This window comes from Podarcis cretensis (assembly GCF_951804945.1).
Source record: "Podarcis cretensis genome assembly, chromosome: 1".
In the NCBI taxonomy this organism is placed as follows: Eukaryota; Metazoa; Chordata; class Lepidosauria; order Squamata; family Lacertidae; genus Podarcis; species Podarcis cretensis.
The window spans coordinates 53131191-53153760 of NC_137170.1; the positions used below are offsets into that span (position 1 = coordinate 53131191).

General features: G+C 44.2%; 1 protein-coding gene across 5 annotated transcripts in view; it reads left to right on the plus strand.

Moving 5' to 3' along the window:
• Window positions 1–7155: 7155 nt before the first annotated feature.
• The window catches only part of CHST1 (carbohydrate sulfotransferase 1), a 38323-nt gene continuing 22908 nt past the window's right edge, over window positions 7156–22570 (plus strand). The window contains exon 1 of one of the 5 annotated variants that reach the window (XM_079952010.1): window positions 7156–7304. The gene's annotated coding sequence lies outside the window, so the exon portion shown is untranslated. Of the gene's footprint in view, window positions 7305–20064; window positions 20857–20927; window positions 21340–21446; window positions 21845–22570 lie in introns of those variants that run through there. The other 4 variants (XM_079952007.1, XM_079952006.1, XM_079952012.1 and 1 more) reach the window with 4 other exon arrangements.

Sequence of the window (22570 nt, forward strand, 5' to 3'; positions counted from 1 at the left end):
GCAGGGCTGCCATATGCCTACACTTGCACTCTGTCCAACTCCAGCAAAGCATTGGTCCACAAAAAGTATCCTTGTATTGCATCTTGGTTTCTCTGGAAGCAGCAAGGCAACGACTGCCTTTACCAAGGGAGAAAGGAAGTTGGATTCAAAAATGTCCTTCTGCTTTGTTTGTGACCCTTTCAGGCCTTAGGGAAGCCCTGCAGCTACAACACTGTGCCTTCCTATTCATGCTAGGATCCTGCTAGGCTTTTTCAAAGCTGATGTGGCACAGCTGGGAGCAGTCTTCTCTGTTGTGCCTTGAGGTGGTGGAGAACATGCAGATCACTTCCCAGCAGACGAAAGAGGGAAGGCAAGAGGTGAGAGGGGAGAATGTGGGGATAGAAAGTATCTTGAGGAGGCTGGTTTTGTTTTGTTTTGTTTTTTGGGGTTTTTTTTTTGCCTCCTAATGCAGGCACTGCTGTGGGAAGGGACATTAGAATGGCCTGGCTGTATGATTGCCTGTCCTTTTGCACAATATACATAACACTTTATGCTCGGTTGGGTTCAGGGGAGCCAGACCCCTGCGATGTGGGTAACACGTTGGTTGCTGTAAATGAGATCGCATTTCATCTTCTATCAATCTGAACACTCTGTGTCACTCTGCAACAAGAAATTCTCCCCTAAGCTAACATGTCCTCTCCACTGCTGTTGCAAATGTAATGCGGCTGCACATGTGTCATGGGACCGTCTTTGATAGAGCTTATGACATCTTTAGAGTAGAGAGACAAACTCCTCCCCTCTTACTTTTCTCCAAATGGTTCCTTGGGAGGACCAGCTATTACAGTCTCTGATGACCTTCCACCAATTGGCAAAGATATTAACCAGACCTTTGGCCTCTAAGATGACTTTTTAATACGTTGCAACTTGTTTTTATTGATGTTTACCTGGCTTACTTATGTATGTGTGTGTGTTTTTAAAAAAGTGTTATCTTTCCATATTTTATTTGTATCATTGTTAGATGCCTTGAGCATCACTGGTTCAAAGCTGGGAAATATATAAATACCTTGTTGTTCCTGACGTACCAGCCATTAAGTGTTGCATTTCCTCCTCTCTTGATTCACACATTGTTGATATTAGTCTGTCTTGAGAGACAGACCTTGAGAGACTCCCTCCAGGGGTGAAGTCAACCCACTGGAGAATCCCAGTGCCTGCTGTGGCTGCAGAGAATTGTAACTTAAACTGCTGCCTCTTGCATTGTTTTTGCTGCATTAGCAGCACCAGAATGACCTCCCTGGGGTGCAAGCCTGGGCAGTGTGTATGGAGGCTAAAGAAGAATACAAACACAGAGAGAGTCTGAACCTTTGTTTTCAGCATCAGGCAAGCCAGTTTGCTCCTCTTAAACAGGGTGCAGAAACCACAATCACTAGTCAAGAACAAACCTGTACTGCAGATCACCGTGTTTGTCTGAAAGGAAATAAACCATGACCCCTGGTTTGGACCCAATGCTAAGCCAGAAATTGTAATTTGTTTCCCTTCTGTGGTAGCAGGAAGGAACCAAGTGGCCCAGACTGGCATGTTCACAGCAAACCATTTACTATAGTTTACTGTACCATGTAAATAAGGTAAATATATACATATTTAGCAAAACTTTTACATATCTAGCAAAACTTTTACATATCTAGCAAAACTTTTACATGGGTTTCTGATGAATCAGTAAGAATCCACAGAAAGCTGGGGAGTTGAGGAGTGAACATACAGTGAACATATCTGTAGCCAAAGAAGTTATGGCCACCTTGAACTTGCAGTGGTTATGTCATTTTATACACAAAAATGCTAGCAACTGTTAGAGGTGCTTGTATTTGAGACATTTAGAACAATCTTTTAGAGCAGACTGAACCTCACAGGGTTATTGATTTAGCCAAATGTTTATATATCACCTCAAAGTGCTTGTATATTTATCCTGAATCAGCCCCCTGCTTTCTCAGTGCTAAGTTCTGACTACAAGCCTTCCGCTCACATGAGTTCACCCTCAAAGCAAATCACAGGGATGAAACAAGGCTGTTATCAACACGAGTTTACCATACATCCCCGTTTCATCATGGCATGCTAAAACAGTTTAGGTTGCCTCAGTAGTTAATGCAGGCAATCGCCGCCGGAATCTCATGGATGGGTGTGGGTGGGCAGGCCTGTGTCCGCAACGCAGATCTGGTTTTAGTTTCTAATACTTCTGCTGTTGATCTTGCTGACTCCTTGCTTGGAATTCCCTGGTGCTGGTCCCACAACCTGTTTACCTTATGCTGTCTGGTCTTGCACACATGGCCATTGGCAGCCTAGGCAGACAGACCAAAAGAGTGGCGTTGTGTCAGCTCCAGGATGCCCTGAATGGCCTCAATGTTTCCTAAAGAAAACTTGACAGAGGGCAACATTGATATGGGACTCTACATTGCAGTTGCTGCGGTCACTGCTTTCCCCCCTAGAAAAATAGGTGGCGTTACTCATCATGAAGTTGTTACAGTAAGTACCACACTTTTTAACAACAACAACAACAACAAATGAGGTGCCAGTACTGCATACCCTTAAGTACCCCCTGGAAAAAGCACTGGCTGTGGTTCAAAGGATGCATACCTGACACTCTGCAACCTCTAGGCTGATGGCAAGAGACTGATTTGCCTTGCTGGGGCAGAGGCAGCAAGCCCGAAGCCATGTTTTGCCAGCAAATGTTCTGAGGGGGCGAGTTTTTATTTGCGTGGTATTTTTATTTTAAAAATATGCATCTTAGAATAGAACAGGAAGTGAGCAAAATCTACCGGGGGGGGGGCGGACAACACTGAAGCTTGAATTTTGCCCCAGTTTGTTTTGCTGAAAGGCCACTAACTTTCAGATAGGGGAAACCTATATTTTAACAATGGGGCATGTTGGTGACAGGGCAAGCAAAAATCCAATAGGGTTAAGTCCAGCAATTACCCTGATCTTTCATTAATATTCCACCTGGGAAATGCTCATTTGGCTCCCATCCCTGTATATACCAACTGATCTACCTGAGCCAATATACAGTATGTCTCATACTTATCTCTCAGGAGACATAGCATGCAAGAACCAGCTGATCAATTAATACCCAGTTGGATGTTGGGCATTTAGGATGTGTTTCCCACTGTTAGCCATCTGATACCATAATCGTGGGAAATTGCAGTCAAACATAACTAGGCGTGAGTGCTAGTTAGAGCATGAAGGGGTTAAGACCACATACTTAGATTCCTAGACTCAGCTAGGTCATGCCCTCTCTCTCTGATAAGGGAAGGAGTGAGGCTTTATCTTCCTGTCCCCCACCACTCTCTGTGCCATGTAACCAAGGAGGAAGTATGTGTCCAAGCTTTGCTCCAAGCTTAGAGCATGTATTTGAAGCTATCTTTCTGTATTTTCTACCCAAGAGTATTCTGCCCATGTTCTCCTTGCTGCTGCTTGGATAAATGCAAATCTGACCTTTGAATATGTAAGTAAAACATTTTTAGCTTACTTAGCAGTTTCCGGTCTGTTCATTGCAAGAGGGGTAGAAAAGAGGGGAGTGCTGTTTGCAAGCAGACTACCGTAAATGAAACAAAAGGGTCTAACAACCTATATTCCTAATGCTATACTATACCTTGACTTTTGTGAGTTTAAACTCGGCTTTGGGGCTCTATTTTGCTGGAGTGTGAGTTTAGCCCCATGTTTTGAATCCAGGCACCTATCTGAATCTTTTATTATTTACCCCCCCCCACACACACACATGGGTCACAGGGGTTCTATTTCCCTCCCACTATACAAAGATGTAAAGATGTCCTGTGATTCGCAGGTGGGTTGTGCTAGGTTCTGCTGAGCTGCCTCTCTACTGAACCATTTGCCTGTCTTCAGGACAACAGTTCCAAAATATGCTCAGGTATCTGAATCATAGTACAAATCACAAAGTAGGAAGTTTTCCTCAAAGAGGAGCTGAACCAATGTTGACACCCCCCTTTTATGGTTAACACAGGAAATATTTCCAAGCAGATGATCGAAACACTTAAAGAAATATGGGTACCCAGAAATGACTGGGTAGAAGCTTCTGAGGGTCAAAATGGGCAATACTGAATGAATGAAAAGACTTATCCAGGGAGAAAAAATGAGCAGACTGCACCAAATGAAAAGAAACACTAAAATATCAAATTACTACGACTAAAGTGCTAAAATAGCTAAAGATGAAGTTACAACGCCAGGGCAAGACAACAAGCTAAAATAGCTCAAAAAAGTTACTTCTTCAATTTGAAAAATTGAACGATTATTCCCAGGCACCGAACAAAAGCAAGTGCCCCTGTCTGATAGCATCTGGCAAATCTCCACACTAGCATCACCTGAATTACTACACTGCATGAAGCAGCGCTTACAGCCAATGAAAAAGCGTATCAGTTTAATTTCAAATTACAATAATGGGCAAGGGATGACTTATCAAGGCAAGGAAGAGAGAAGGCAGTTGTCTTGATAAGCAGGAAGTATCTGGAGGGGATCTCAACAAAGGAAGCTACCTTACACCGAGTCAGACCATTGTTGCATCCAGCTCAGCACTCCCTGCCCTGACTGGCAGGGGATCTCCAGGGTTTCAAACTGGAGGCATTCCCAGTCCTACTGGGAGATGCTGATAGACAATGCTAAGCTAGTCAGACCATGATGGTTTGACTCCATATAAGGCAGCTTCCTGTGTTCCTGTGTCTGCCTGACTTCGGCACTGAATGGTTGCAGAATCTACGCACAGAGAGGATTTGAAATATGGGCAAGCCTGAAAGGCTGTACCTATAACTTTGTTAGGTTCCTAGTGAAAATTCATCTTTGGATACAGACAATGCGGTTGCATTGTTATCAGGAAGAATACCCCCCCATACATACAAAAGATCACATACTGTTATTTCCCTGCACTATAGAAGCACAGAGCAGTGGCTAGGTGACCTTGTGCCCCTGGCAAAACTGTCCAGATTGCAACCCCTAGCCATGGACAAATTAGCTCTTCTTTCCGCCTCTCCTCCAACCATCCCCATTCAATTCACCCTCTATTTAAAACCTTTTCTTATGAGGAAATAGTCAATATTTTTATTTATAGATATATTTATGGACATATTTTAAAGCCAATTTTGTGCATCCCCTCGCCTGTTCCCCTAGTGAGGGCCCACCTCGCCACCCCCTAGCTACAGCCCTGTGTTTGGCAACAGCCTTTTTGATATGTCATACTTAGAATGGTATAGCTGTGAGCAATTTCCATGACTAGTTTTAAGGTAGGGTCACAACCAAGGTGGCTAATCACATGCATTCAGCACCCACCTTGTTCACTGCCTTATTGCCTTTCCTTATCAACATAAGCTACCTAGCGTTTGCAGAGGAAGTGATGCAGAACTGCTAACCTCAATCAGTCAAGTTTCCTACCCCTCTCCCATGATTATATATATATATTTAAATTTACATTTTGAGTTATTTTTGTTTTCCTTTCAGAAGCCAAGCTGGTTGACTTTATTCTTGTGGAAAGCATGAAAATTCAGATTAATATTTCATTTCCTATTTGCTAAAGAAATCATATTTGAATTTTATTTTTATTACAAATAAACACAGGCTTCGACTATGTTGCCAGTAGTATTAACACTCTTTATTCCTTCCCAGAACCAAAACTGAATAAATAACAATAAAGAAGAAGGAAGTTTTTTTAGAAGGAACAAAGCTCAGTGGGGGGTGGCGATAGGAAAGGCTGCACGTGTGTTTGAAATAATGGAGAAGAAAAATCAAATGAATATTATTAACACTATTCAAAAGTAACCTGCAATTTATGGTAAAACTCTTCTGTTATGCATTAAAAAAATTCTATACAGAAGTTTATCACATTTGTCTTTGAAGGGTACATACGGTAGTTAATCTCTGCTTTCATATGGGAAACTGAGGTTGCAGGTTGTATACTCAGTGAATCTAGGGCTAAGCAGAGATTTCATAGATCTTAGGTTTAGCTTTGATACCTATCCATCAATTTTGTGAACAATTTTGTGAGCAAATTTATAAGCTTTCCTTCCCAGTTTCAAAATTCCAGAAATTTTATTATTTTAAAATAGAGCATTCCCCAAAACATTTTTCAAGGTAGAATTATAGTCTATTGGAAGAAGATGTTTCTTTCTGTGGTCATGTTCATTAATTTTAGTGAGGTTATTCTGAGTAGGTCTGACATTGGATACAACCCACAGTGCAGAGCACATTTGCTGCAAACTATTTGCTGTTCATCTTGGATACTGAAAGAATATAATAGCCATCAATGGAGAGATGTGTAGTCCATCAGATGTTTTGATATACAAGTTTTGGAGAGCAATGGAGGTCTTCTCTTTGTTCTTTTGTGTACATTATGGACTCCTGTGTTGCCAGCTTGCAAAGTTGCTTGGTCTTGCTACGTGAGCTAGTTCCTCAGCCAAGCAGACCATATGCACATTTTGTAGCATTTGAACTGACCCTTGGTGTGTTGCTCCATGAAGTCAGTCTCACAGCAGCATATTTGAACCTGGGTCTCTTTAAGTCCAGGGTGAACATTCTGTCCTGGTACCAGAGTGACTCTCTAGCAACTTTCCTAGTGCCAGCAACTTTGTGGAAAAAAGAGTTGAGATGAATGTTTGTTCAGGTGAGATGGAGCTATATATTTCTATAAATAAATAAAACATATTTTCAGGTTAAGGACAGTTCAGAAGGAGATGAGATTCCAAGGGGTGGTTTAGAGGAAAATAATCCAGTCTGGCTTCTGCAAGGACTCCTTATAAAAGCATGAGTATGTTTTGTTTTCTAAAAACCATGTCACTTCTTAGGAGCATACAAAGGAAGAGGAGAGACAGCATGCCCACCAAACCTTTAGCTTTTGCTGAATGGTAAACAGCACCTTCTGCTTCTAGAGTTCTTTGAGCCTGCTTGTTTGTTTCTGCTGCTAGTCTCTAGTGTCAAAAGCAATAGTGACACACTTAGCTCAAGAGCCAGCTGCCTTCTGTGGCATTCATTTGTATGCCATACTGCCTGTTCCCGATTCCCTCCTACCCCCAAACAAATGCTGACTGTGCCGTCTTGCTGCTTGGCTTGGAATGGCCCCAAGATTTTTGGGCGAGTTTATATCGCAATAAAGAGCTCCTTTCTCTCCCGCCAGTACCGTCGAACCTGCTTCTGTTTGGTGGCTCCCATGAGGGATCTCAAAATTACAGCAACAGGCAGCCTTAGAAAACCCAGTTTGCAACGGGAGGTTGCCATGGACTGTAAGAATGGAAAAGTCCATACAGGCAAGAAGCCATGGACAAGAATTGGATTAACAGCTGGTAAGAGCAATGTACTATCCTGGCAAGCTTGGTAATATGGGCAGGGCAAGGACTCTGGCAGAGGAGAATTGGTGGGTGGGTGATAGGGATGAATAAGTCCTTCAATTCCAGTTCTCTCTATTTCTCTGTTTCTCAATCTTAAATTTCCACATTTCCACAGCAATCTGGTTTTTTAATTAAAAAAACCTCATGAAAATTCAGGAGAACCCCACCAAACACATTTTTGTATGCTGTTTTGACAAATATACATGGTTTTGTAGATAATTTCCTGTAATGCATGTTGGCTATTTGCAGCATGGTAGCGCTGCAGAGAGCTTGCTGGGGAGACCATGCATTAAAAAGGGACTCAAAAATAACTTAAACAAGGTTTTAATAACAAAAACCAAAACTCCTTTTACACTAAATACATTAACAAACAAACATGACCCAACCACCAACCCATCCCCCAGGGTAATGGGAGAGCTAGGTGCTGCTCCTTATATACTACACCCAGTTGTTGACACAGCTTAATCAATGCAACTCAGCAGCACCTGCTATGTTTCACAGGTGTAAAGCTGGATCTCGTTATTTTGCTCTGGCCCTTGCTCTGGCCCCTTAAAGACATACACATTGGGTGGAACAATGATGAACCTTTACATTTAAAGAAACCATTCAACAATGCAATACCTATTTGTATGTTATTTTCACTAATATATGTATTTTAGTGCACACTTTACCCTACTATGTGCATTTTCTACACTTTGCTTGAATTGCAAAATTGGAAGAAGTGTGAATTTCAAAAGGTATCTGCTTTAGTTCAAATAATGCTTCAAAAAGTGCACATTTGGTAGGTTCGCTTTAAATGTGAACTGAATCAAATTTATCCCCCATCCCGAGACTTCCGGGTTAGCACCTCCGGCAATGGCGGAGCTCCTCCGAACGGGTGGAACTTGCTCCGTGAAAAGTAGGGTCTGAACCGCCACGGCGAAGGCGGAGACCCATTGAAATCACAGGCGGAAGACGCCTGTGAACTTGGGATTCGGCTGGCACCCTTTGCGCCTCCCCTACTCGCGGGGAAACCCTGTTCTGGGGATCCGGAGCGACGTGGGGTGAGCGGCGCGGTGCTTTGAATCGACCGCTTCTTTCACGGAGTGAAGCCGCATTGCTGCTGCTGGAGAGCGCTGACTTTTTCCTGTGGACAATTGGACTTTAAACAACAACCCGTGAGTAGTACGGAAAATTGGATCTTTAAATACCTTAATTTGACACTGAACGGGGAAGGTTCAAAACAGGAAGTCCGCCTTCCCCTTTTGTAAATAGACTGAAGCAAAGAGCTTACAAGTTAAGATCTTGGAAAGCCTTATGTAAAGGATTAAACTTCCATCGATTGAAATTATTAGACCCCCCTTGGAAGCAGGAGAAGAGGGGGGAAATTTTGGACTGTGTATCCTGCAGGAGAGAGTGATTAGAATTAAATTCCCACTGCTCTGAACCTGGGAACGGACTGACAGTGATTGACATTTTGGGAGAGTTCATTGACAGCGAAGAGAACGGATGTTGACAGTCGGTTGAATAAGAGAAATATATTGTTTCCATTGTCTGCTTCTGCGTTCAAAAGGGAGGAAAAGTAACTGAAAATTGAAACCAAATTTACTTTTTAACTTTCTCTGAAAGGATTGATACAAGTGGAGACTGTTTCCCTCTAGAGGGAGTTTTTGAAACTGTTACAAGAGTGGAGCTGGGAAATCTCCAGCTGCTTGATAAGAAGTGTGGGAACTAGAGATTGACTTTGGACATTCGAGAATGTCGACAGGAGAAGCCTTAGTAACTGCATTTTGCAAGATAAATTATTTGCTGGAACAGCTTCATAAAAAATAGGATGCTATGATTACTAAAACTGACATTTTGGGACCAAAAGTGAGCACCAGTACAGAAATTACTCAGGATTTGACACAGGAATCTATTTTAGCAGGACAAATTGCTGAAAAGGAGAAGGAGAAAGTTGCTGTTGTCGAACCTAAAGCAATATAAGGGGGAGCCTTAGTCTTACAGAGGCAAATTGAAGTCTATAAGTTGAGGCCCTTTATGATTGAAACTAGAAAAAGTCAGACTCTGAAGATCAGAGCCTGGCCTGGACTGGAAAAGGAAAGTTGGAAAGATCCCTCTATGCAGGGATTAACTGACTTTTGGAATATGGACTTGGGTCAGGAGGAGATTGGAGCTCGGGGGGCCTTTGGAGTTGGAGGAATTTTGAAATATGCCCTGAAATACTTTATGGATCCTAGCTTTAATTGTGGAAATTTGGCTGACCTGTCGAGAGGGAGTGGAGATGTCGTTGGATTGGAGTTTCCTCGAGATCTGCTCTTTAGCATCAAAGAATATGAAGAAGAACTGCAGAAGGGATGTGGAAAAGAGTTAAGAGCCTCGGACATAAGATCTCCAGGTTGATGAACTGTATGGAGTGGATGGAAGTGTCTGTCAGAGCCCGAGACTGGGGAGAGGAGATGGTGGAAGAAGATTGGAAGATTTAAAGTCTATATATAGAAATATTGTAAAATTAATGAGTGACAGGAAAATGTTGGAATGAATTTTTATGGCCTTAGTAGAAATGCTATAAGGAGTTAAGTTTAAATAAGTATACCAATTTTAATGGAAATAAGATTAAAAATATGTTAAGACATTTATATGATAGAAAATGGAGAAAGATGGAAAGGAATTGCTAAAACAATTAATGGAAGTGGAATACAAAGAGGTAGGTGAGAGGAGGTCGATGATATAAGGGAATGAAAGTTAGAATATGGAAAAGGAATGATGTATGTTTTTAAATTATTTTTGTTTTGTTTTGTTTAGTTTATTATGTTGGGTGAGGTGTTGAGGTTGTGTTTTGTATAATGTATTGTATTGTTTTTCTTGTTCTTGTTCTTGTTCTTTTCTTTTGTTTTTCTCTTTTCTTTCTTTTTCCTTTTTAAAAAGCAATAAATATTATTCTTTTAAAAAAACAAACAAATTTATCCCCCATCCCTAGTAGCGGATGTGGCTGATTCATCCTTCCATTGCTGACTGATCCTTCTCCTATACTCTACCCCACCCCAGTCAGGCTTACTACTACCAGAGCTGGGTAGGGAGAAATATAGGGTTGGGGCACCTAGGGGGAGAGGATACATAACCAGAGAACTGGTGGACAGGGGAAGGGTTATATTAAATATCTCCCTCATTTATCATGCTGGGTATTGGCGAATGTGGGGGATACCACACAAAGAGCTTGGCATGTTTACAAAAAAACCCCCCACAAAAGTTTTGGGGGTGAAGATTGGGGCTTTTTAGTTTAGAGAAAAAGGTGAGTAAGGAGGAACATGATATAGACCTAAAAATATGCATCAAGTGGAGAAAGTGAACAGACACACAATTTGATGCATAATTTGATGGGCCATTCAATGTAGCAGAACTGTAGATTCTATATTGATAAGAGTAACAGCACATAGTTTTGGAATTCACTAGCATAGAATAGGGGATGGCCACCAATTTTAATGACATTAGATTAATCCCTAGATGATAAAGCTAGTAATGGCTACTAGACATGATGGCTGCAGAGAGGATGAGAGGCCTCTGAATTCCAGTCGCTAGAGAACAACAGGTGTCTAGTTGGCTGCTATGGGATACAAAATGTTTGAATAATAGGCATTTGGTCTGATCCAGGAAGGCTCTTATTATGTTCTTAGCTGGCAGAACATTTTGGACAGACAAATTCAATGCTGTCAAAAAATATGTCACCCTATAAATCCCTCTCCTGTATCACTAGCGGTGGAGTGCAAGATGGTATCTCATGTGCTTGTGCTCTGTGAATGTGTCCTGGAACAGGCACTCTAAGCTGCAAGCCCCTGGACACTATTATGCCCCCAAACTGTCAGGTCTATTATCAATGCATATGTGCAAAGGAACTCTCTGATTTTTAAAGGAACTGATACAGCCTAATCATAGACCTCATGGATATCATCTTGGTGGTGAGTCCTGGAAGACCTGCTCTCGCTTGCAGGCCTTTTCCCACCTGGCCTTGGAGGGCAGGGCCTGGACTGACTCCAGCTACAAAACCTGAGGCTGCTGGGGTTGGGCTGGGGTATTGTTTTGCTGGGCTGGAGTTGTTGCTGTTAATTTTTTTGTGTCTTTATTTTGTATCTTACGATTTATGTAGAAATTGTTCGATTTGGTTATGTGTTTTTTATGTTTGATTTATTGTTTATGACTACTTTTGTTATGTTTGTAGTCATGTAACTTTTTTTAAGCCACCTTGAGCATGGTCTTAACTTTGGAAATGTGCCGTACAAATAATATGAACTGATCAGTCGAAATGGGGAAAGTCACGGGAGTCACTCAAAATATACCACTGCTTCTTCTGTTGAAGTGATACAACGTTCTACATTTGTAAAGAATCTATGTTCCTGATCAGCTTCTGCAAAATGCCAGTGAGAAAATAAACCTAGCCTATTACTTTTTTTCTTCCAAAGGTTGAACTAACCAAGGTTAGCTGAGTCCCAGAATAAACAATTTTTACCCTCAGGCCAAAGGCATGTTTGATAAGTGATTTCTCCATCAGGATAAGAAGCATGTATTAGAAGAATATTCCCAGGTGCACAGTGGTACATGCTGAGCTTGCGCCTTAGCCTGAAGTTTTATGATTTTCTGGGTGTGTGTCGTGATTTTAGAAAGCTATTTTCACTGATTTTTTAGAACCTGAATTGTATGTTAGTACTTGTTAGAACCATAAGCAATATTTTCTTCTTTTCCTAGACTTCTCAGGATGCATGTATCACAGTCCAGTCCTTGGATGCCCCCAGAAGCCTCTCAAATACTGACCTTGAGTTGGAGGAACTTGTCTAAGATGCCTCACATTTAACCTTCCCAAGGCACAGTTTGAGAGGAAATAATCAATACAACATCAGGGCCTGCTTCAGCCACCACTACCCATCACCAACCTTACATTTTCATGCACATTTCTCCTAATATACATATTTTTGTATGGAAGCTTATATAGTATTTGCATTTTTGAAAATGACTATCCCCTAATAAAATGCATTTCCATACATTAGTCTCATGAATATCTGCAATTTTGTGTAGACTTTTCACTAACACATACCGTATTCTTTGCTCTATAAGACTCACTTTTTCCCTTCTAAAAAGCAAGGGGCAATGTGTGTGCGTCTTATAGAGCGAATGTAGACTGCCCAGCTATCACAGAAGTCAGAACAGCAAGAGGGATTGCTTGCTTCTGAGATTCAGAATATTTTTTTTCTTGTTTTCCTCCTCCAAAAACTAGGTGCGTCTTGTGGTCTGGTGTGTCTTATAAAGCGAAAAATACGGTACATTTTTGTGTGCATTGTTTGGTTAGAGACTCGGGAACATTTGAGACAAGACTCCAGGGTTCAAACTCAACCGAACCCAAATTGGTTGGCAGTGATAATGGATTTGTAATTTGAGGTTTTAAGCCCAGGTCACAGCATCTTGGTCATGTTGTGGGGTGCTACCTATGCCTGGTCATACGTGAGCCTGCCTGATCACTGTCAAATCTGACTATTAAGCAGCACATTCCTCTGGGAGCGAGAGTATTTCTAAACACAGTGTTAAATAATAATTACTGTAATTCTTTATAACCCTTTGGACTTCACATTAAACACACACTAAGCAAGATGGGACCCATAAAAATGAATGTTGCCATTACAGTATCCAGAATAATAAATGGGCTCTTACTGTTAACTGCCAGAAGTGGGTGTAGAATACAGCAGAAGGCATAAGACCCGTATTCAAATACATTTGGACAGAGGGGGAAACACACAAATGTTTGGAGATGCTGAAAACATCTTTCCTATTTTTAGATAACTAACTTGGGTCACCTTGAAATTCACCAAACTCTCTCCCCCCCCCCAACTGTTTGAAGACTTCACATAACTGAACTTCGATTTAAAGCCTTGACTCTCTTATTCGGCTTAGATCCTTGTCTAAGGTGGTTTCCTCCAGTATAGTTTTTAATTACTGCTTCAGTATAAATTACACATGGAAGACTTTCCTTCCTGTAGCTGCAGGGAAGTTTCTAAGCACATCACATCACAGATCCAGTGTGCTTATGGCAGGCAGTATTATTTCTAGCACACCCAATCAGTGCAAAACGATGACAAAACAGGAATTTGAGTAAGGCTTTTTCAGGCAACAACAACAACAAAAACCCTCAGTAAATTGGCATTAGGGAAGTCACTGGAGTGGAGGAATGATGTCCTTCTGTTCCATATTTCCGTCTAGTCCCTAGCAGTTCATCATACAAATTTGTGATTAGCAGCCTACAGCAGCTCCATCCTCTCCTCTCCCTTGGAACTGCTTGCTTTGATTTTTCAGCACTACCCAGATGCTAGCTTTTGTACCCATGAGAGATCTATGCTCCCATGTTTCCCCAGGTTTTGGGGTTCCATGGCAAAAATATTAGGAACCTATACAGCCCCAGGGTGCATTTTCCCTCCTGAAGATAGTTTCTTACAGTGCTACTACTGGGTCAAACTGACTCAACAGCAATCTGACATATTTGAGTGCTGGTCAAATAGGGGCTCAGTGATGACCACAGCCAATCCAGGCTATTGCCATATTGCAACTGACCTATAACTAAGCAAGAACACTTGTGACCTTTTTGAACAAGAAGGTGATATGTTGCTGGTGTGCTGTGCAAACTAGCCCCAGCGAAAATTTCCAGTAATTGGAAGCAAGGGTTGTGGGCTATCAATAGGAAACTGCTCAGTGGTTGGCCACATATGATAGTGTTGCAAGACCAGGAAAAAACTTAGTGAGAGGCCAGGAAGTGGTGAAGCAGAGTCTGTGGGGGAAAGTTCTGTCTCCCATACTAATCCTTTCCAAACAGAAGCACTGTTATGTTTCACATTAATGTGCCGATAATTAACTGTATATACTTAGAAGCAAGTAATACTGATTCCAGCAAGATTTATGTCCACCTAAGTATGTTTAAGATTGCAGGCTTAATTTAAAATTCTAATTAAGATTCTATTAATGTTTTTATTTAGGGACAAACTACACATTATGAGGAAGAACTGTAATTGGATCTCCCAATGTATTTTTCCCCTTCATGGATCACTGCCTTGCCGTGGCGAAGGGGCTTGAAGAACTCAGAGAAGCTATGAACTATGCCGAGCAGGGCACCCAAGATGAACAGGTCATAGTGGAGAGTTTTGACCAAACGTGATCCACCTGGAGGAGGAACTGGCAAGCCACTCCAGTATCCCTGCCAAGAAAACTCCATGGACAAAGACAACAGGCATATAAAAGTTATGACGCTGGAAGATGAGCCCCTCAGGTCGGAAGGCGTCCAACATGCTACTGGGGAAGAGCGGAGGGCAAGTACAAGTAGATCCAGAGCTGATGAAGCGGCTGGGCCAAAGCCGAAAGGACGCTCAGTTGCGGATATGCCTGGAAGCGAAAGGAAAGTCCAATGCTGTAAAGAAAAATATTGCATAGGAACCTGGAATGTAAGAACCATGAACATGGGTAAGTTGGAGGTGGTCAAAAATGAGATGGCAAGAATAAATATTGACATCCTGGGCATCAGTGAACTAAAATGGACGGGAATGGGTGAATTCAGTTCGGATGACCATCATATCTACTACTGTGGGCAAGAAACCCGTAAAAGAAATGGAGTGGCCCTCATAGTCAACAAAAGAGTGGCAAAAGCTGTACTGGGATGCAATCTCAAAAAGGATAGAATGATCTCGATACGAATCCAAGGCAGACCTTTTAACATCACAGTAATCCAAGTTTATGCACCAACTACTGGTGCTGAAGAAACTGAAATTGACCAATTCTATGAAGACTTACAACACCTTATAGAAGTGACACCAAAGAAGGATGTTCTTCTCATTATAGGGGATTGGAATGCTAAAGTAGGGAGTCAAGAGATAAAAGGAACAACTGGCAAGTTTGGCCTTGGAGATCAAAACGAAGCAGGGCAAAGGCTAATAGAGTTCTGTCAAGAGAACAAGCTGGTCATCACAAACACGCTTTTCCAACAACACAAGAGACGACTCTACACATGGACATCACCAGATGGGCAGCATCGAAATCAGATTGATTATATTCTCTGCAGCCAAAGATGGGGAAGCTCTATACAGTCAGCAAAAACAAGACCTGGAGCTGACTGTGGCTCAGATCATCAGCTTCTTATAGCAAAATTCAAGCTTAAACTGAAGAAAGTAGGAAAAACCACTGGGCCGGTAAGATACAATCTAAGTCAAATCCCTTATGAATACACAGTGGAAGTGAGGAACAGGTTTAAGGATTTAGATTTGGTGGACAGAGTGCCTGAAGAACTATGGATGGAGGCTCGTAACATTATACAGGAGGCAGCAACGAAAACCATCCCAATGAAAAGGAAATGCAAGAAAGCAAAGTGGCTGTCCAATGAGGCCTTACAAATAGCGGGGGAGAGAAGGCAAGCAAAATGCAAGGGAGATCGTGAAACATACAGGAAATTGAATGCAGATTTCCAAAGAATAGCAAGGAGAGACAAGAAGACCTTCTTAAACAAGCAATGCAAAGAAATAGAGGAAAGCAATAGAATGGGAAGAACCAGAGATCTGTTCAAGAAAATTGGAGATATGAAAGGAACATTTCGTACAAAGATTTCCATAATAAAGGACAAAAGTGGAAAGGACCTAACAGAAGCAGAAGACATCAAGAAGAGGTGGCAAGAATACACAGAGGAATTATACCAGAAAGAAACGGATGTCTCATATACCCCAGGTAGTGTGGTTGCTGACCTTGAGCCAGACATCCTGGAGAGTGAAGTCAAATGGGCCTTAGAAAGCACTGCAAATAACAAGGCCAGTGGAAGTGATGGTATTCCAGCTGAACTATTTAAAATTTTAAAAGATGATGCTGTTAAGGTGCTACACTCAATATGCCAGCAAGTTTGGAAAACTCAGCAGTGGCCAGAAGATTGGAGAAGATCAGTCTACATCCCAATCCCAAAGAAGGGCAGTGCCAAAGAATGCTCCAACTATCGCACAATTGCACTAATTTCTCACGCTAGCAAGGTTATACTTAAAATTCTACAAGGAAGGCTCAAGCAGTATGTGGACCGAGAACTCCCAGAAGTGCAAGCTGGATTTAGAAGAGGCAGAGGAACCAGAGACCAAATTGCAAACATGCGCTGGATTATGGAGAAAGCTAGAGAGTTCCAGAAAGACATTTACTTCTGCTTCATTGACTATGCAAAAGCCTTTGACTGTGTCGACCATGGCAAACTATGGCAAGTTCTTAAAGAAATGGGAGTGCCTGATCACCTCATCTGTCTCCTGAGAAATCTCTATGTGGGACAAGAAGCTACAGTTAGAACTGGATATGGAACAACTGACTGGTTCAAAATTGGGAAAGGAGTACGACAAGGCTGCATTTTGTCTCCCTGCTTATTTAACTTATATGCAGAATTCATCATGCGAAAGGCTGGGCTGGATGAATCCCTAGCCGGAATTAAGATTGCCGGAAGAAATATCAACAACCTCAGATATGCAGATGACACAACCTTGATGGCAGAAAGTGAGGAGGAATTAAAGAACCTTTTATTGAGGGTGAAAGAGGAGAGTGCAAAATATGGTCTGAAGCTCAACATCAAAAAAACGAAGATCATGGCTACTGGTCCCATCACCTCCTGGCAAATAGAAGGGGAAGAAATGGAGGCAGTGAGAGATTTTACTTTCTTGGGCTCCATGATCACTGCAGATGGTGACAGCAGCCACGAAATTAAAAGACGCCTGCTTCTTGGGAGAAGGGCAATGACAGGCCTAGACAGCATCTTGAGAAGTAGAGACATCACCTTGCCAGCAAAGGTCCGTATAGTTAAAGCTATGGTTTTCCCAGTAGTGATGTATGGAAGTGAGAGCTGGACCATAAAGAAGGCTGATCGCCGAAGAATTGATGCTTTTGAATTATGGTGCTGGAGGAGACTCTTGAGAGTCCCATGGACTGCAAGAAGATCAAACCTCTCCATTCTGAAGGAAATCAGCCCTGAGTGCTCACTGGAAGGACAGATTGTGAAGCTGAGGCTCCAGTACTTTGGCCACCTCATGAGAAGAGAAGACTCCCTGGAGAAGACCCTGATGTTGGGAAAGATGGAGGGCACAAGGAGAAGGGGGCGACAGAGGACGAGATGGTTGGATAGTGTTTTCGAGGTTACCAGCATGAGTCTGACCAAGCTGCGGGGGGCAGTGGAGGACAGGAGTGCCTGGCGTTCTCTGGTCCATGGGGTCACGAAGAGTCGGACACGACTAAACGACTAAACAACAACAACAATGTATTTTTATTTTCCTGAAAGAAAAGAAATGCACACAGGATGCCCAAAAATTGGTTTGGGACTATAATGTAGGAGAAAAGAGGTTAACCCTTTCATCCCATCTCATGGGAAGCCCCAAGAGCAATGTAGGGGAAAGTATACAGGGATCACTGCTTCCCCTGTGCCGTGGCTCCAGTGCACCCCTTAGAAGGAGAAGAGGTAGAAAGGCAGATGCAGTCAAGGACCTCCCATGTAATGCCTCAAACTGGTTGCCTCAGACTTATCCATGTGTCTTTCGCTCCCATCCTTCAGTTAGGTTCAGGCAAGATGTTTATGCCAAAGTGTTCTGGTCCCTTTGCTGAGATTCTCCTTATTAGTGCATTCTGCCTGCATCTCAGAGAAAGCTGAAGCAAGCCATAGTGATTGGCTGGAACTAAGGCAGAATGTATGAAAGTATACATGAACGCATTGGCAAAGGGGGTGAACTGCTTGCTCATAAAACCATTTAATACATGCTGCCAAAGTCCTGAGCTCCAGCCAGCAGCCAAAGCAAACAGCTTGAATAGTAAGGCATTGCACTCTGCCAGCAAGACAGGAACAAAAGGTGGGGAAGACAGTTTTCTGGGTGGGCTATTGTTCCATTGTACCACCTATGGAACTGGGCCTTTGGTGCAATTTTCATTCACAGCTACAAAAGTCACAAACCACATTTTTGTGACTTTAACCAGATAGAATTTTAACACACAGGGAAGACTTAGGGGCCTGGTATTTCCTAACCTGACAGCAATAGCAATCAACATGTATTTTACAGCTTCACTGTATTAATCTAGCAACACCATGTCAGCTTAACCTGACCTTCTACAATGGAATGTATGAATGAGGCTTACATCCTATTCACAATTATTTGCAGGTAAGTCCTACTAAGTTCAATGGTTCTGCTGAGAAAATATGCATCAGATGGCACTTTGAGGAAAGTTAAATAAGATATAGGGCTCGTTTACTGAATGTCCCTTTATGAGATATACAATCTGCAAACATGTTTTCTTTTTCACTGTGTCAGGTGTGAGGCCCCGAGTGCAACAGTCAACATGGTGGGCTTCACACAGTCACCATGAGGATATTCCAGGGAGAAAGGGACCTGCTCCCTAGGTGTACTGTGTACCCTTGTAGGGTTGAACCAAGAACACGAAAAGATGCATTCTCACATACTCAGTAAATTCCCTTCAAATGGTGAGAAAGGTTGGGTCTGTCAGTTTCAAATACAGTAATGCAAACTCTGGGGCCGCAAGGCCACTTTGAGAGAATTAGTGAAGATTAGTCAATTCTGGCTGGGAAATAATTTAGACCTATTGGTACCTATTCAGTAGATCCAGTCTATTTTCACCTTCATTGGTTTCCAATTAGTTTCTGGACCCACTTCAAAATCCTGGTTATGACCTATAAAGTATACATGGCTTGGGCTGTCCATACCTGAGGGAAGACTTCCTTCTGTATGTACTTCCTACCTGTATCTACTTCAGCCCCTATCTGAGTGCCACCTCTGTCCATACTTTGGAGGGTAGTCAGGACAGAGAGGGCCTTTTTGGTGGTGCACACCCCCCCCAACAGAATGCTTTCCCAAAGGAAGCACACATGGTGTTCATGTTGTTGTCTTTTTAACTTCAGCCTGACTCCCCTCCCCCCCATTTTTAAATCTCCTCATTTTAGTCCCTGTGGCATGGCTGGTGGTTTTAGCTGAGCTGGGGGGGGTTGTTTTCAAAAAGCTCCTGTGAGTGGCATGATATTGATGGTGTGTTTGGGTTGTTATGCTGAGATTTTTATAGCTCAATGTTATGTTTCATTGATTTGTTTATAAGGTACCTATCAAGTATAAGTAATAATAAAAAACTTCATTCAATTGAACCAAGCTGGTACTATAAACCTCAGCCCTGAAATCCTTGGAGAAGCTTTCATAAGTATTTTAGGGAGCTGAAATGTGAGAACGTACGCCTGGCATACGGGTGATGCCTGACTTGGGAGGCATCCCTAACTGAGAGAAGCTCGCGTTCTTCTCCTCAGCGAGCCCCACAGCGCCCCGCAGCGGTCAGCCGCGACTGCTGAAGTTGCGCGCGCTCCGGACAGCGGCCGCTCCAGAGGTTCTCCTGCCTCAACAACCCCCGACATCTTTTAGCGCGGCGTCGGCGCCTTTAAGAGAGGGAGTGAGAAACTCAGGCTAGCCATCTGGAAGCTGGAAAGTTGTCCGCTGGTTGGACAAAGAGCGCGGCGAGAGCACCAACACCGCCGGCAGCAGCAAGCTCGCGCCGGGGTCCGATGCCACCGCCCAATCGCCTCAGGCGGAATCGGTGTGGCGCGCGTGGCTGCTCGCGCCGAATTCCCTTCGCTTGAAAGGAAGCGCGCTGCGGAGGAGAGGCCCGGCGGGGCCCCCCCCACCCTCCCCCACGCGCGCCCGCCGCCTCGCCCGCGCTTTCCTCAGTTAGGCAGAGCAGAGCGCGGGCTGCGCTCTGACCCCGGAGATGGGCCGCGGCGGGAGGGGCCGGCAGCTGCTTCTGCTGCAGATTTGGCTCGGCAAGGGGAGCTCCCTGATGATGATGATGCTGCCGCAGCCGCCTGCACCATTTCCTTGCTGCTGGCTGTGCCGCTGGAAGGGAGCTCAACCTCCGCCGGTATAAAAAAACACAAAAAACAAAACCCCTCCTCGCTCTCCAGGGAAGGCGGTCGGCCAATAGGTCCGCACCGGTTTCAGAGAGACTGGTCTGGAAAGCAGTAGCAACTGCCGAGAGGATACTTCGGCGGCTCGGCTGCGGACAAAAGCGCGGGACTTTTCTTCCCCCTTCGCTCGCCCTCGCCCACCTCGCAGCCCGCGCCGAAGCGTCTGAGGGAAGGAAGCGGGCGCTGCCGCAGCAAGAAAGAAAAGGCGCGCGGGGAGGGTCGGAGCAGCTCCGCCGCCCGCCCGCCCGCCCGCCCGAGCTGCGCGTGGGTCTCCTCCTTTGGCGGTCGCGCGTGCGTCGTCGTGCGAGGGGAGGGGAGGGGAGGGGAAGGGAAGGGGGGGGCAGTGGGCTGGCGAGAGCCAGAGCTCAGCCCCGAGGAGAGACACACCGGAGGATGGTCCTCCCGCCGTGGCCGCGCGCCGCCGAGCGAGCCTGAGCTGCGGACCGAGGGGAGATGCGGCCGGCGACTCTGGCTGGAAGCCCTTGAGATGAGGCGGACGCCCGCCGCCGCCGCCGCCGCCGTGCCCAGAGCGGCTCCTTGTTTCCGAAGGTAGCTGGCTGCAAGGGGAAGGCAGGACGTGACGGGGGCTCCTGGCAAGTCCCTCTTGCCCGGGGCGGGAGGGGGCACCCAGGACGCCGCTTCTCTGGCCAACGCAAGCGGCAGGCAGGCTTCAATCTCGCTCCCTCTCTCCCCCAATTCTCTCTATTATTAAGCGAGAGGATGCAGCGCGAGCGGGGTGGGCGAGAGACGTGATGCTCTGGGTCGGTTATTCCTGGGCACCGAGGAGGCAAATGGAAATGCACTTTTCCGCTCTGGAGGCAGCCTAATAATGCAGGCTATGCAGGCAGCGCCTTAAAGACGGAACAGATTTATTTATTCGCCCTTTCTTTTAAAAAAAACAAACGTGGCGCATGCTTTCGTGGACTAGCACCCAACCCACTCCGTGCCTTACAGCCCACGGAAGCTTATGCCGCCGTCAAATCGCGTTTGTCTTTCTTTACGGTGCGTGTTCGCTCCGCGATTTTAGCCCAGGTTAGTTTACCCCGCAACTCTTGAAAAACTACCTTATTGTACAAGGCGATCCTGCAAGGATTGTTAAAGTAAAGGATTGGCTCGCTCGCCCGCAACAAGGGCGACCACCTTGCTTTGAATGTAGGTAGCGGTTATTGTGGATCAGCTAACGCGAAGAGCAAAGGTGTGTTGTGTTCAGTTTGTGGTGGTGCAGGAGGTCGAGAGGGCTCGTCCACAGGTAAAGGGGATGGAGCGGTGGCGGGAGAAGACTTTCTGTATGTGACTGCAGAGACACGTGGGAATCGCCGGGCTGGCTTAGAACTAGGAGTCTCTCATCCAGGTACAGGCAGCTGGCTCTTTGGAAGAAGAGGCGTCAGGAAACCCCAGCATGATTTCCAGTTTTGTTAAGCTAGTGCCAAGGGATGACTCTGATTCCAAATGCAAGTTTTGGGGACTAGGTTGGCCTTGCTTGTGATATGGGATGCCAGAGCAGCACAGCGCTGGAGAAATACATGGGATGGGTCAGGTAAGGGCATCTACAACTTAATGTTTTATTTTGGTATTCCTCCTCCAGCCTGCCAAGGGGTAGCGATTTTCATTCTTATCTGGAACTTGGAGCCTGGGCTGGAGCAGAGGTTTTAGGATATGTTGCTTTTTGCAGGCTTTGTAATGCTTTCTCTTGTTATCGCTTTGTTTTCCGATGTAATTAAGCTGGCAGCTGGAGTCCCCAAACTCAGTGCTTAGACCAGCCTTTCTAATTTCTCTATCTACAGCTCATTCCCTGGTGGGTTAGGATTTCCCTGACTTGTATTTTCAGCATGGCACTAGCAGCTTCCCTTATTTAATTTTGGAGGCAGCAAAACATGCCTTTCATCGGTCCTTTACTTAGAAATGATCACTGAGGAAAGAATGCAGCGACAAGATACCACTTCCTTCTTGTTTAACTCTCATTTGGCCTCTTTGGGGCAACGATTTGTGGGGAGGAAATGAAATGTTTAGCTGAAATGGGAGCACTCTTATTTCCTAAAGTGGTCTAGAACAAGGAGATAAATGAGACTGAAATGCCTTTCCAGATGATCAGTCTGTAGCACAACAATAAAAGCAAAGTTGTTGCTTCTGTTGTGTTGGACTCTTGACATCTTCCCTTAAGAAAGCGCATTTGTTTCAGGGATATTCTGTTTTTCCAGCACTCAAATAGCAACCTATTGTTTGGAAGAGGCCAAGCTTTCTCCAGCTGGTGGGGCCATTCTAA